Genomic DNA, 14,695 nt, shown 5'->3' on the forward strand with positions numbered 1-14,695 from the left:
CCGCTTGAGCTCCTGTGTGTCACCATCTCTGAAGGCTGCCTTCTTCTGGTTCAGGAGGCCTTTGATGTCACTGGTTATCCAGGGCTTGTTGTTAGCGAAGCAGCGCACAGATCTTACTGGAACAACAACGTCCATACAGAAGTTTATATAGTCCGTAGTGCAGTCAACCATCTCCTCCATGTTGTCATTGTGAGACTCCTGCAATACATCCCAGTCAGTGGTCTCAAAGCAGTCTTTCAGAGCCTGCTCAGCTTCAGGAGACCACTTCCTGAATGAGCGTGTGGTTATTTGTGACCTCCTCACTTTTGGTGTGTAGTGAGGTTTGATCAGGACGAGATTGTGGTCTGCTTTCCCCAGTGCAGGCAGGGGGATGGCACTGTATGCATCCTTAACGTTTGCATACATTAGATCTAGAGTCCTATTTCCCCTGGTGTTACAGTCCACATACTGGTGGAAAGCAGTCAGTGTTTTGTCCAGTGTAGCATGGTTGAAGTCCCCAGAGATAAGCATTAGAGCCTAAGGATGCTGTGTTTGTAGTTTAGCTACAGCGCTATGGATGACGTCACACGCCGCCTCCGCGTCGGCACGCGGAGGAATGTAAACAGTGACAACAATGGCGTGGCTGAACTCCCGCGGCACGTAGTAGGGACGTAAACTTACAGCCAAAAGTTCAATGTCCCTGCAACAGTGGGAGATTTTAACGCTCACATGCCCAGGATTACACCACCGTTTGTTTACATACAGTGCGAGTCCTCCTCCTTTGCGCTTCCCGCAGGCTCTAGTGTCTCTGTCCGCTCTGACTGTGCTGAAGCCCGGTAGCTCCACGTTAGCATCTGGGATGCTAGCTGTTAGCCACGTTTCAGTGAGGCACAGTAAACTGCACTCCCTGTAGGTCTTGACATTCTTTGTCAGCACAGCCAGTTCGTCGATCTTATTCGGTAGTGAGTTAACGTTTCCCATGATCACCGACGGTACCGGAGGCTTGTATCTCCACTTCTTTGCTAGCCGCTTAGCTTTAAGCAAAGCGCCGGCTCTGCAGCCTCGGTACGGCTTCCTTACGTCATCAGGTAAACATGGAACCACACCGTTGCGGGACTTTGCTCTCAGAGCGACTATGGCTTCTGGCAACAAGTCATACATTTGGACAAGCCCCCATAGTTGATATCCTTCTGTTTTTAAGAAAAATCTAAAGCTTTTATTTATTTAGTCAATCATTTAAAGGGCAAGGCACTGCTTTTCCACTGAAAGGTTAGGAAGACAATGTGATGTATTTACTGTAGATCCTGGACGAGCCCCCAAAACTGTTGTTGTATTTTGTGGAGACCTGCCCAGAGCAACAGAGAAACAGGTGTGCAGGTCACAAAGCAAGTATTACTTATAGTAATAATTAGTAATAGTTACTTTTTGTATTACTATGTTTGAAACAGTTTTTACCTCTGACATGTATAGTACTTTACACAAGGGGTTCTCAACCTTGGGGTCACCAGAATATTTCTTTTTACAATTTGAGCCCATTAATACTTATTTTTACCCTTTTTCTGTAACTACACCAAACCTGCCATATTTTAACCTGTTTTCATCACTTTTTGCCATATTTTGGCTCCTTATGATGCATTTTTGCTACATTACTCACATTTCTGACACTTCACAAATTTTTACAACTTTTCTGCACATTTTTTCCACTTTCAAGACCTTTTCAGCACTTATAAACCCTTTCTTCCACTTTTCCACCTAATGTCACATATGTTGATCCATTATTGTCATTTGTAACTTCTTTACACCAGATTTAATGCCCATTTTAACATTATTTGCTAGTTTAAACTAATTACTACATACTTGCTTTTTAAGCCAATATTGACACTTTGAAATCTTTTCACCACTTTTTCTGTCCATTTTTGCCCTTTCTGATTTGCAACTTTTAACTAATATGTGTAGTTTTAAAAATCCAGTTTCAGCACTTTTTCCGCCATTTTTGGTCACTTTGAAGCCTTTTTATTATTTATTAGATTTTTAATTAAGATGACTATAATGATAAACAGTGGATGAATAAATAAATGTGGTTATCACAGATTTATAGAACAATGGACCATCATTTTGTTGATTTTATGGATGGACCCCGCTCTCTGGGACCTTTATTTTGTTGGACTTTTTCACAGAAAATTGTTCAACACAAGTCGACATGGCACTGCTACATTTACACACAAACAACATGCACTGCACTAATGCACACACCACCTTGTCACAATGGCTTGTAGTCGTGGTCTGAAAGGAGAACATGCCCTGGGCCGCGCTGGGAGAACACAAGTCAAAGATAGAAAAGGACAGGAAAGTGAAATAAAGGAGCAGAGCCGAGGGGCGAACACGCACTGATAAAAGGCCAAAGACATGACAGGTGCTCTGAATCAGCCTGCAGGGTCAGCGGTGGGAGAGAGATGTGGTTTCAACACGGCGCTCCCAGCCTGGCCCCGCAGCAGCTATTTAACATGGAAATTGATTTAAAGAGAGGCTGAGAAATCCGCAGTGGGACCAGAGGACAGGTGCCCCCAGTCAGCAGAAGAGACGCTAATGAGAGGTGAGAGACCCGAGCAGAGCTAACAAGAAAAGCAGCGCACACAGCGAGATGGAAGAGAATTAGACAGAGTGCAGTGAGATGGAAGTTAAGGCCAAATTGGAGAAAAATGAATGTCGAAATATCCTCATTTCCAACTGGAGCTTCAGCCAAGAATAGTGAGAGAAAATTACATAGATCAATGTTTGTGAGTTCATGAAGGGCTGCAGAGTACAGTCCTGTAAATTATTAATATAATCCTGTAGATTAATAATATAGTCCTGTAGATTAATAATATAGTCCTGTAAATTAATAATATAGTCCTGTAAATTAATAATATAATCCTGTAGATTAATAATATAATCCTGTAGATTAATAATATAGTCCTGTAAATTAATAATATAGTCCTGTAAATTAATAATATAATCCTGTAGATTAATAATATTATCCTGTAGATTAATAATATAGTCCTGTAAATTAATAAAATAATCCTGTAGATTAATAATATAATCCTGTAGATTAATAATATAATCCTGTAGATTAATAATATAGTCCTGTAAATTAATAATATAATCCTGTAGATTAATAATAATATAGTCCTGTAGATTAATAATATAGTCCTGTAGATTAATAATATAATCCTGTAGATTAATAATATAGTCCTGTAAATTAATATTATAATCCTGTAGATTAATAATATAATCCTGTAGATTAATAATATAATCCTGTAAATTAATATTATAATCCTGTAGATTAATAATATAATCCTGTAGATTAATAATATAATCCTGTAGATTAATAATATAGTCCTGTAAATTAATATTATAATCCTGTAGATTAATAATATAATCCTGTAGATTAATAATATAATCCTGTAGATTAATAATATAGTCCTGTAGATTAATAATATTGTCCTGTAGATTAATAATATAATCCTGTAGATTAATAATATAGTCCTGTAGATTAATAATATTGTCCTGTAGATTAATTATATAATCCTGTAAATTAATTATATAATCCTGTAGATTAATAATATAATCCTGTAGATTAATAATATAATCCTGTAGATTAACAATATAATCCTGTAGATTAATAGTATAATTCTGTCTGTAGGTTTGGCCCCAAATGCATGTCATAAAATACATTTTTTAAAGCACCTTTTGCTAATTAAATGTTCCAATAATATCACATCAACACAAACAACCAATGAACCTAAATGTTTGATAAAAGAATGATGACTCAGTGTTAAAGAAGCATAAACAATCACCAGTTACATGTTTCAGCACCAAGTACAGCGTTAAATCACCGCTAATTTAACCACAAAGGTCACTAAACTTTCAGAACACAAAAACCCACAAATATAAAATATTTACAAACATTTACACCCATAAGACCATAACTCATCTAATGAATCAGCAGCACAGCAGAAAATGAAAATGTTTACCTTTTATTTGTCAAAACAGCCAAAAAAAAAAAAACAAGAACTTTGTATCCTCTACTTTTTTCCATATTTCCAGTCAAGGCCTGCCTTGTCTTTTATAAACCTAGAGCAGCAGATCATCTTAGCTTTGAACTGAGCCTCTGTCTTAATGTCTATATCAGAACTTTAACCGTGGTCTCCTTCTCTTCTCTCTGTCCCTGAGTCCTCCTCATGTCCTGGATAGTTCTCCTCCTGTGTCCTGTCTGTTGGAGGCAGGTTCTCCTGTATTAGCATCAGTGCTACAGGTACTGCTACTAGCTACGCTAACTGCTGCTACTAGCTACGTTAACTGCTGCTACTAGCTACGCTAACTGCTGCTACTAGCTACGCTAACTGCTGCTACTAGCTACGCTAACTGCTGCTACTAGCTACGCTAACTGCTGCTACTAGCTACGTTAACTGCTGCTACTAGCTACGCTAACTGCTGCTACTAGCTACGCTAACTGCTGCTAGTCTTTTCCACAATTTCGACAGAAACAACCTTTACTTCAGGCTTTGCTTCACTTATTGACTTAAAAAACTCTTTAAATTCAACTTTTTTTTTTAGCCATTTTCTACCGTCTTCCAATCTGACAGAGAAACTATTTTTGTGCAAAATCACACTTTAAACATAGCGTGGGGGCGTGGTTTGACTTTCCCTTCTCTTCTTCACTCATGCTCAGTTTTTACATTAAATGTTGTGTTTACAATGACATTTCTAGTGATTTTAACTGAATAAAAGACAAAGTTGTCCAAAAATAATACTTCATCATTTAATCAAAACACATCAAAGCAAATAAGATGTTGGGTTCAATCAATGAAGTGCTGGACAAAATTTGCTCCAAATTAAGCTCTGTCTACTATTAAGTGGGTGATCCTTTTCAGGTGAGAATAAAATGAGGAAGAAGGTCCTGTTCTGGAGGAGGGGTTAGAAACGTGGAAGCAGGAAAAGACGAGGGTCTGAGTTGGTGTTGACATAAAGTGAGTCCGTGTCTTTTACTAATTACTAAAACAAATGTGATTGAAATGCTGTTAAATGTGTGTATGGTTTATGTGTATTACAGAGAGGATTTATTGATCTCTGAGCCAATCAGAGGAAGGAGAAACACGCCCTTGAATACCAATGAACCCAAGCAAAGGTCTGCTGTCTGTAAACTGGAATAAAAGACGTGTGTGTTGCTCTTTAAATGGAATCATGTGATTTGATGGACGTTAGTGAGGAAACACGACAGGTGTGACATTTGAATCATTCATTTACATCGACTGCACAAACACTTTGTCCAAAACTATTTAAACTACACCTTTTCTTCATTTTACATAAACATCAAACTCATTTTAGTTCAGAGGACTGAACCAAGAACAGGACTATATACTGTATTCCTGTCTATACACCTTACTATAGCCTTGGCTCAGATTATGGGAGAATTTTCAATTTTTGTCATGTTTGTGCCTTACAGCTTTGTTAGCCCTGTTTCAGTATGTGCATTATATTTGTAGTAGTTTTGCCATATGATATTAATTTTATGCAATATACCTTTCACTTAAAGTTGAATATTGCCTTCATCAGGCTGGCTGAGCAAATGTTTTCATAATCAAACCCAGCAAACACTGCTCTTTGAATGTTTATTGCCTGTGAATTGTGGAAGTTGCCTGTTCCCGTGTTTCTCTGTTGTTGCACTGGGGTTTTACCACCATAATAAACATTGGTTGATTCCCTCCTTTGTCTTAAAGTTAAAGCTTTAAACTCCACCTGTTGGGTTTCAGGTTTCTCATCAGATCCATATATGTGTTTTTTTGGCTGTTTGTTCCTCAGTGTAGCGTTTGGCTCTGCTGCACTCAGGCCTTGCAATGGAGGATCTAACTCGGACATCTTCACTTTGTATTAATAAAATGTTATGTTTATACCAAGAAGGTGTCCACGGAGAAGTCTTTACATCATCACATCAACATTAGGATTAAGGGGAACCCACCACATTATGAAGTGGATCAGATCTGAGCGAGTATAAAAGCTCCGCCTCCTGCTGTGTGCTGCACTAATTCACTGTCATCATGGATTTATATTCATTATATTTATTTAAGTTCATAAACTGTTCCTCCATTCATCGTAAAGATGCTCAATCTGACAGTTCTCTCCAATGATTGGTCAGACGCTGCAAGCTCCACCCCTTTCATGTGCACGTACCAAGGCTGTAAACACTTGGTTTAAATTATCGTGTTTGTAGTACAGCTCCTGTTTGGTTAGCTGAAGCCGCTAACGGTGATGAATGTAATCTACTGTAGATTCATAATGTAAGCCCTTAGGGCATTTTTTGTATGTTTTCTTAAGTTTTGTGTATTTTTATGGTCATTTTGTCGTCCTTTTGTGTATTTTTTTGGTAATATGTTTTTTTAAGTCATTTTGGTAATTTTTTGGAATTGTTTTGTGTGTATTTTTCTGTTATTTTGTGTACATTTGTGTATGTGTTTATGTTGTATTGTTTTGTCATCCTTTTGTACATTTATTATGTTTTATATCAGTATAATTTGGTGTGATATTTAGTGTTTTCTATGTGATGTTTGTGTTATTCTTTTTTCTCCTTCACATCACAGTGTAGTTATAAAGACGGACACATTTGACCTTTTTTTTTTAACTGGATGCATTTATTAATCTGCTTATTTGTTTGTGATGCATTTTTTTAAAAGTCGTTTTGTGCATTTTTAGAGTGCTTTTGGATATATATATAGATATATACACTTTTTATTTCAGTATCATTTGGTGTAATGTAATTTTATGTTTTATATGTGATGTTTGTGTTACTCCTTATTTACTCACATCACAGTGTGGAGTTATAAAAACTGACCAATTTTAAATGCATTCCTTAATCTGCTTATTTGTTCATTTGTTTGTATTTATTTTTATATATATTTTGTTTTGTGCATTTTTTATATTTTTTGTAATTACGTCTATTTTTATGTGATTTTGTGTATTTTTATGTTATTTTTATTACTTTTGTTTCCATTTTGTAATTTTTTTTGTCATACTTTTGGGGCATTTTTTGTAGTTTTGTGCATTTGTTGAATTGTGTGTTTTTATCATTTTTAGTTTGTATTTTTGTGTGTTTTTGCATACATTTGTGACTGTTTTTTTTGTATTTTTTTGCTGGGATTTTATGTATTGTTTGTAGTTTATGTTTTTTTGAAGTCATTTTGTAAAAAAAAAATTTGGAGCATTTTTGCTGTTTTTTCGTGTACATTTGTGGTTGTGTTTTTGTTGGCAGCATTTTTCTCACACTGACGACAGCAGTTGTGTTTCCTTTTGGACGAAAAATGTATCATTAATTGCATATTTCAAGGGAATCGTTCACTTTGGTATGAAAGCATGAAATTTGGCAAAGATATTCTCAAAGGGCCACTCAAAAATTCAATATGGCGGCTATTTTTCAAGATGGCCACCATTACCATTCAGTGTTTATTATATAACCAAAAAATGCTCCAAATATGTGCATCCGTCCCGGGTCGAGTCAGGACTGCACCCTCTAGAGGCGAAACACTGAAGTGCCTCCCATTGACTGAGGTTACCTCTGGTGCCAAAAACCAACCACATATTCAGACTCAGGAGGACCACACCTTTCCACTGACACCTCGTTTGGCTCGATCTGAGCATTTTCTGGTTTTATAAGAACCATTGAATAGCAATGGTGGCCATCTTGTAAAATGGCCACCATATATTAGAGATTATCTGAGCCAAATGTCCTTTTATACCAAAGTGAAGGATCTTCTGCACCATTAAAGCTGCTCCAGAATATCTAATATATGAGAAGAACTTTTGGTTAAACTAGGAATTTAATGTTGAACGCCAGTTTCCCACGCCATCACGGATCAAACCTGAAGGACGTAGTCATGTGACCCACTAAAGCGTCAGTAGAACCACCTGATGCTCATCATCACACGTCCTGTGTTTGATTCTCTGCTGTGAGAGGAAACGGGAGCCGAACTGCTTCGTCAGCATTTTCACAGATATCAGCGTGCGATGTTCCTCCAACGTGTGAACGTGTGAATCCATCAGGAACAAGACCATGTGATCCAGATGCATCCAACACCATCCCTCCTCCTCCACCATCTAAGCCACACATGGGCAACAGGCAGCCCAGGGGCCACAAGCGGCCCCCAAAGAAAACGTACAATAAAACAAAAGCAACAATACATAAACAAAAAAATACAAAGAATTACAACATTGCATGAAAATACAGTAAAAGACAAGAAAAACACAGAAAATACTACGGAAATGAACAAAATGACAAAAGTAAAACACGAAATGACCCCAAAAAATATATACAAAAGTACAGAAAAAGACAAACACAATAAACGACTCAAACTTACAATTCTAACGAGCAAAATGACGACAAATACACAATTTGACTCCAAAAAACATACCTTTTACAGGAAAAATACACAAAACAAAAGCAGATTTACAACATTGCAGGAAAATACAGTATAAGACAAGACAAAACCCACAAAAATAGTACAAAAACGATGAAACGACAACAGGAATACAATAAATGACTCCAAAAAACTAAACGACAGCAAAAGTAAACAAATAGACCAGAAAAACAAATGACCTTAACTTACAGACAAGCTAAACAAAAAAATACACAAATTGACTCCAAAAAAACATATTTTACAGTAAAAACTACATAAAAAAAACCAGAAATACACAAAATGGCAACAAAATGACAGAAAAACACACAATTACTATAAAAAGTCTTTGTTCTTTCCTGTATTAATGCTCAGATTGATCATTATTCTATAAATGCTGAGTCATGAATGTTGATCATCTAACGTTTCTACAAACATCACAAAGCACTCATTTCTGTCCACATCAGCGTTTATTGATTATTGCACAGATACATTTACTTTCTTTTCAACCTTTTCAAGCTTCTGATGACTCATCGATTCCAGCGAGACGGCGTCCACGCCATCACTCATCCGTTATGGGATTAGCGGAGAAGGAGCGATCATTATTGAAGGCGTAATGGTGCATGAAGCTTGAGAAATGGTTGGTTTTGGCACCGGCTGCACTGATGTTTTATCTCTCCGTCCTAATATGTCATGATTTATCCCCAGAAGCTGCTTCACTAGACGCCGCTAACGCCGCTACACTACAGCGGCTCGGGGACGGGGGGAGGGGCCAAATGTGGTTTTAATGGTGGAAAGTGGAGTTTTGACCTCTAAATGTAACACTGCGTTAATAGCATCTGTGGGAATCACAGCACAGGAAGCGTAAGAAATGTTCAGGGACGTAGCATCGCTGCATTAGCGTTAGCATTAACATATCAATGGGTCGAGAACAAGAACGGCACGTTTGCAACTGCGTGTGCACAGACTTCCTGATTCCAATCATTAGTCCCAGCTTTACGAAGGTACGAGAAAGGCCAGGATTTAAAAATAAAAGTAGCTACGCTAACTATGCTAACGGTTTTTTAAAACGAGTGTTCCATGCTAGCTCACTGCACTGCTGTGAAACAGTAGAAACGTACTGGTACCACTATGTTAAACTCTATAGCAGGGGTTCTCAACTTTGGGATCAGGACCCCATTTGGGGTCTTTAGAAACTGGGAGGGGGTCGCCAGATGCCTTCAAGAAACTAAGAACCTTCCATTTTTTTTTTCAACAATTTGAGCCCATTTTTGCTTATTTTTTTTACCCTTTTTCTTTAACTAAGACAAAATTTTCATATTTTAACCTATTTTCACAACTTTTTCTTGCCATATTTTATGCTACATTTCTACGTCACATTTCAATGACTTTTCTGCACATTCTTCCACTTTCCAGAAATGTTCATCACTTATAAACCCTTTCTACCACTTTTCCACCTAATGTCACATATGTTGAGCCATTATTGTCACTTTTAACCTTTTCATCATAATTCATGCTTATTTTTGCCAATTTAACTACATTCACGGTTAGTCATGCCCATTATTTGCCAGTTTAAAAATATTGTTCCAGTATTGAACCCTTTTTATTTCTGATTAAAACAAGGATTCACATCTTTAAGATATACAAACACTATGGTCCAAATAATAGTCAACTTCCTGACTTTTTTCCACTTTAAAGACATTTTTTAAGTCAGACTTCTTCTGACTCCTTTTTTTATTAAATGTTTTATTGAAATCTTCTTACTTTGTGTTTTTGACTTGTTTTGGAAAGTAATTTGTCAATGGAATTCCTTTTATTTAATATGTATTTTTGTTTTCACATGTTCAAAAATAAATATATCAAATTTTCAACACTTATAAACTCTTTCTTACCCAATGTCACTTTTAACCTCTTTCCACAATATTTTATGCTTATATTTAAGTTTAAACACATTTTTCCTACTAATTATTCCAATATTGACACTTTCAACCCTTTTTCTGTCTGTTTTTATCAACTCTAAAATGCAACTTTTAACCATTTTCTGTAGTTTTTAAAATCTCATTTCATCACCTTTTCCACCATTTTTGGTCACTTTGAACCATTTTATTAGTGATTAAAACAATGATTTCCATCTTTCAGATGAATATAATAATAATAATAATAATAATAATAAACGTTCCTGGATAACAGTGGATATTATTCAGATGAATAAATAAATAAATGTGGTTATCACAGATTCAGTTTCCTCATCTTTCCCTGTTTGGATATTTTACAGCTGTTAAACTTTATGAAATCATACCAAACATGATAAACAGGGTTAATAATGAAATACTTACATTTATATGATTTATACCAGTGGTTCTCAGACTTTTTCAGCTGAGTTACCCCCTTCCCCCCCAACCATTCTCTCTCAGTGTGTGTTTTCGGTGTCGTTTTGTATGTTTCTCTATTATTTTTGTGTATTTTGTATTGATCCTGTGTTTTTCTCTCATTTAGTGTGCTTTTGGTGTCATTTTGTGTATTTTGTTGTTTATGTATTTTCTGTTATTCAGTATATTCTTCTCTTGTTTTGTGTCATTTTGTGAGTTGCTGGTAATATTTAGTATGATTATCATTTTTAAACTAAAAACAAACACGATAAACACCATATTTTAATACTTTCATTTAATAATTTTCCATTCTCTCCAGTATCCCCTGTAGTGCCCCATACCTCCGTTTGAGAAACCCTGGTTTAGATGATTTACACTGAAATCATACAAGATTATGTCGCAAAATCAACGTTAGCCACAATGCTAACCCATAGCCTCCTGTTTAACAGGAAAATGTGTGACATGATCCCTAAACATTAAACATTTAAATAGATCAGGAGCCAAATACAGTTTGATCTCAAATGTATTTCTATGTATAAATGATATTAAAGTACATAGAATACGTACCATTAAATCCAAGCAACAGGTGACGGGTAGGGACTAGATTTGTTTAATTAGGGGAAATTTTGTCAAATAATTTGAGGATTAAGCAGGATTTTGGAAAAATTAAGGTTTCTTTCAACAATGAGATTAAAAATGACTTCCTTAATGTTCTACGGTGATGATAAAACTGAGCTCCTGCTATACTATAATATATGATATATAGTTTCATTAGTGACAAAATCAATACAACGCCACTTAAATTATTGTTCTTAAAGTTCTTCTTCTAAATAAACCTGTTGAAATATATTTTTCAAGTGTATTTTGTATGGATATGATGCAGTGATTTAAAATTACTCCCAATTTCTTTTTAATTTCAATAAATTATTCCCATGAAAAATTTATTTTTTTTAATATTGTCAAAATTCGTGGAAATTGGCCAGATATTTCACGCCCCTTTTGCCACCCCACTGACATATCCACAACTACATTATTTGGTCATTTACACCATTTCCTCAGTCATTTTTCATTTCTCCTGTGGGCCGATTTGATTGTTTAAAAGGGCCGGATTTGGCCCCCGGGCCTCGAGTTTAAGAACATGGAATTGATGACTTTTCTGCTTGAAAGGTAATTACTGCTGCTTGATTTACATTATGTTTGATTTGTAATTGTTACACTAGAACTCTGGTGCATGTGTTCATGTGTGCACAGCAGCCTCCGTGTGGGCTGCTGTGAGTGACACTGTGTTGTTGCTGCTGCTGAGGTGTGTGCACATAGAGAGAGAAGCACTGCAGTAATATGCTTTTAACAGAGCATGTTATATTACTGTGACGATGCTGTCAGACTAACGTTAGCTTGTTAGCTCCTCTGAGGGAGGGACTTTGGAAAGTTTGGAGGCAGGGCAAGAGAGCAGCAGGAAGGGAGGGGGAGAGAGGGATCTGAGAGTCACGGACTGCACCTTTAAAGTGAATGAGATATTGAGAGTTTAAAACACTGAATAAAAACAATTAACACGTTAAGGCCCCGAGGGTTAAAGTGAACCAACATTTCAGATGAAGCTCTGCATTTATTTTCAGTCACAGGATAACATGATCGCTGCTCGAACTGTAACACAGAGATCTTCAACGAGATTATGGGCAGAAATTGACATATTTGTCAAACTTTGTAGACGTCAGTCACTGGTTGTGTTTCTGTGTCATGTTGGGGATTGATTTTAAATAAAGACAGAAATATAATCAAAGTTCAGATTGATTTCTCCGTGTCAGAACCCTACAGTAACCGTACGTCTGTTGTTCCCAGTTAGTTCAACTGGACTTTGTGACCCCCCTTACACAGATTTGATGGATCATTCCCACAGAACCTGCCTGACCACCACATCCTCATCCTCGTCTTCATCGCTGACCTACAGGAGAAACAAAGACAGAGAGAGAGAGAGAAAGAGAGAGAGTGAGGAGCAGAAGAACAAGCCAATCATTGCTTTCTACAGTCTGCAGGGTTCTCTCCAGCGTTGTTGAGCATAGGCCCCCCGACGTTGTAATGTTGCTCCCCTACGGAGCGATGGCGCCCTTACGCCTTGTTTTCATTCATGTAGGGCAGATTTTATATGTTTCTTTCCTTTTTTAATCTGTACCGTCGTAATAACTGTCTCACACTAAAGAGACGTCCAGATGAACACGGGTTGTTTTAACTCTTTAATCTGAATAATCCAGAAACACATTCATCAGCTGCATCGTCGATTTAATACAGGAGTTCTGCTCGGATGCCCCAATCTTTACCTGAGGACCCCCAATGCAGCCTGTGTGTAGCGTCCAATATAAACAGGGCTTCAGCCAGATGTAGCGTGTATGTTTGATATGATGTTATATAAATGGGCTAAATATATATACAGTACATGGGGTCCATTACTCCGTCCGTGTCACAGGGGGCGTCGTTCTAGTCGGACACGTTCAGACAGGGTCTTTTTTATTCAGCCTGATTATTGTGTGTCCCACTATTACTGCAGGTCACACATAATACAGCATTTATACTTGAAAAGCACAACTTGGAATCAGTCTTTGAATAAAATATTATTTATTGTCTCTACAGTGTGTGTATTAGTGGAGGACCTATATATATATATATATATATACATATATATATATATACACACATATACATATATATATACACATATACATATATATATACACATATACATACAATGATTTAAAAAAACTTCTCTAAAATGTTTTTTCCATTTCTTATATTTCCATGACTTATTTGGTAACCGCTAATATCTATTCAAACATTAGAGTGCAGACATGAGCGTGTGTTTCCAAAGTGCTAACGTACAGCGGCTCTGTTGGTACGTCACATTTACGTTACATTAAATGCACAGTTTCTGTGCATTTCTAAAAGTCTGATAAACCATTCCGACCACCAAACTAACTTATCTGGAGAATGAATTTGTGTAAAGTTGTAGGATCTCATAATTCCCGCTCATTGTTGCTGATGCAGCACTTTCACTTTGAGATAACGCTTAACATCTTTGGGGTTTAATATATTTTACACACTACAATAAAATAGGCTACATTTCCAAAACAGTTACACTTTTCATGACCGGAAAATCATTTTATCAAATTCCATAATTTTCCAGGAATTTCTTGACCATGGGGACCCTGTAAATATATGTTTATACATATACATAAAGCATAAGTAACTCTAACTACATTCATCATCACCTTCACCAATTCAACAAATAATTTTTAGCTTTAAAACAAAGCTGGAACATTAATATAAACAACAATAAACAAGTAAACTTTAGGTCTCTAAATGTGGCCCTCAGAGTTATAGATTTCTAAACTTTCCGCACCATGTGATCCCCTACGCTGTGAAAACACCTGGTGAGAATCCTGTTCAGCCAATCACAGTCCGTCTGAACTCACTGCTTTAATCCAGTGGTTCTTAAACTGTTTTGGCTTAAGTTCCACTTTTCTTTTTTGTCCGACTACAATATTTTACTTTGAAAACTATTCAAAAACATCTATAGATCATAATTATGTAAAGAACGCGTGATAACGCAGGGTTCCTACAGCTTCAGTCAAATTAAGACTTTTTTAAATGTCTTTTCAAATTAAATTTAAGACCAACTTCACAGCAAACAGTTAATTACATAGAGTTAGGATACAGTTTTTCTAATGTCTAGTGCAGATGTGCAACTGGTAAACACAAAAATACACAAACTGACAGTAAAATACACAAAGACTAAAATAATCAAAATCACTCTAAAAACACAGAAAATGACAACAAAAATAACCAGAAATCAATGAAACAACAAAAATACATAAAATAAAAAGCATTAAGCAAAATCTTCGTTAGACAATCACGTCCCTGTTTTATTTGTTC

The 14,695-nt window shown here is 36.4% G+C and overlaps 1 protein-coding gene across 1 annotated transcript in view; it reads right to left on the reverse strand.

The window, feature by feature from the left end:
• Positions 1 to 12,357: 12,357 nt before the first annotated feature.
• Positions 12,358 to 14,695, reverse strand: part of khdrbs1b (KH domain containing, RNA binding, signal transduction associated 1b) — a 30,656-nt gene continuing 28,318 nt past the window's right edge. Inside the window, exon 11 of the transcript XR_003675031.1 lies at positions 12,358 to 12,713. The gene's annotated coding sequence lies outside the window, so the exon portion shown is untranslated. The remainder of the gene's footprint in view (positions 12,714 to 14,695) is intronic.

The sequence above is a fragment of the Gouania willdenowi genome, chromosome 11 (genome assembly GCF_900634775.1).
Source record: "Gouania willdenowi chromosome 11, fGouWil2.1, whole genome shotgun sequence".
NCBI classification, from domain to species: Eukaryota; Metazoa; Chordata; class Actinopteri; order Blenniiformes; family Gobiesocidae; genus Gouania; species Gouania willdenowi.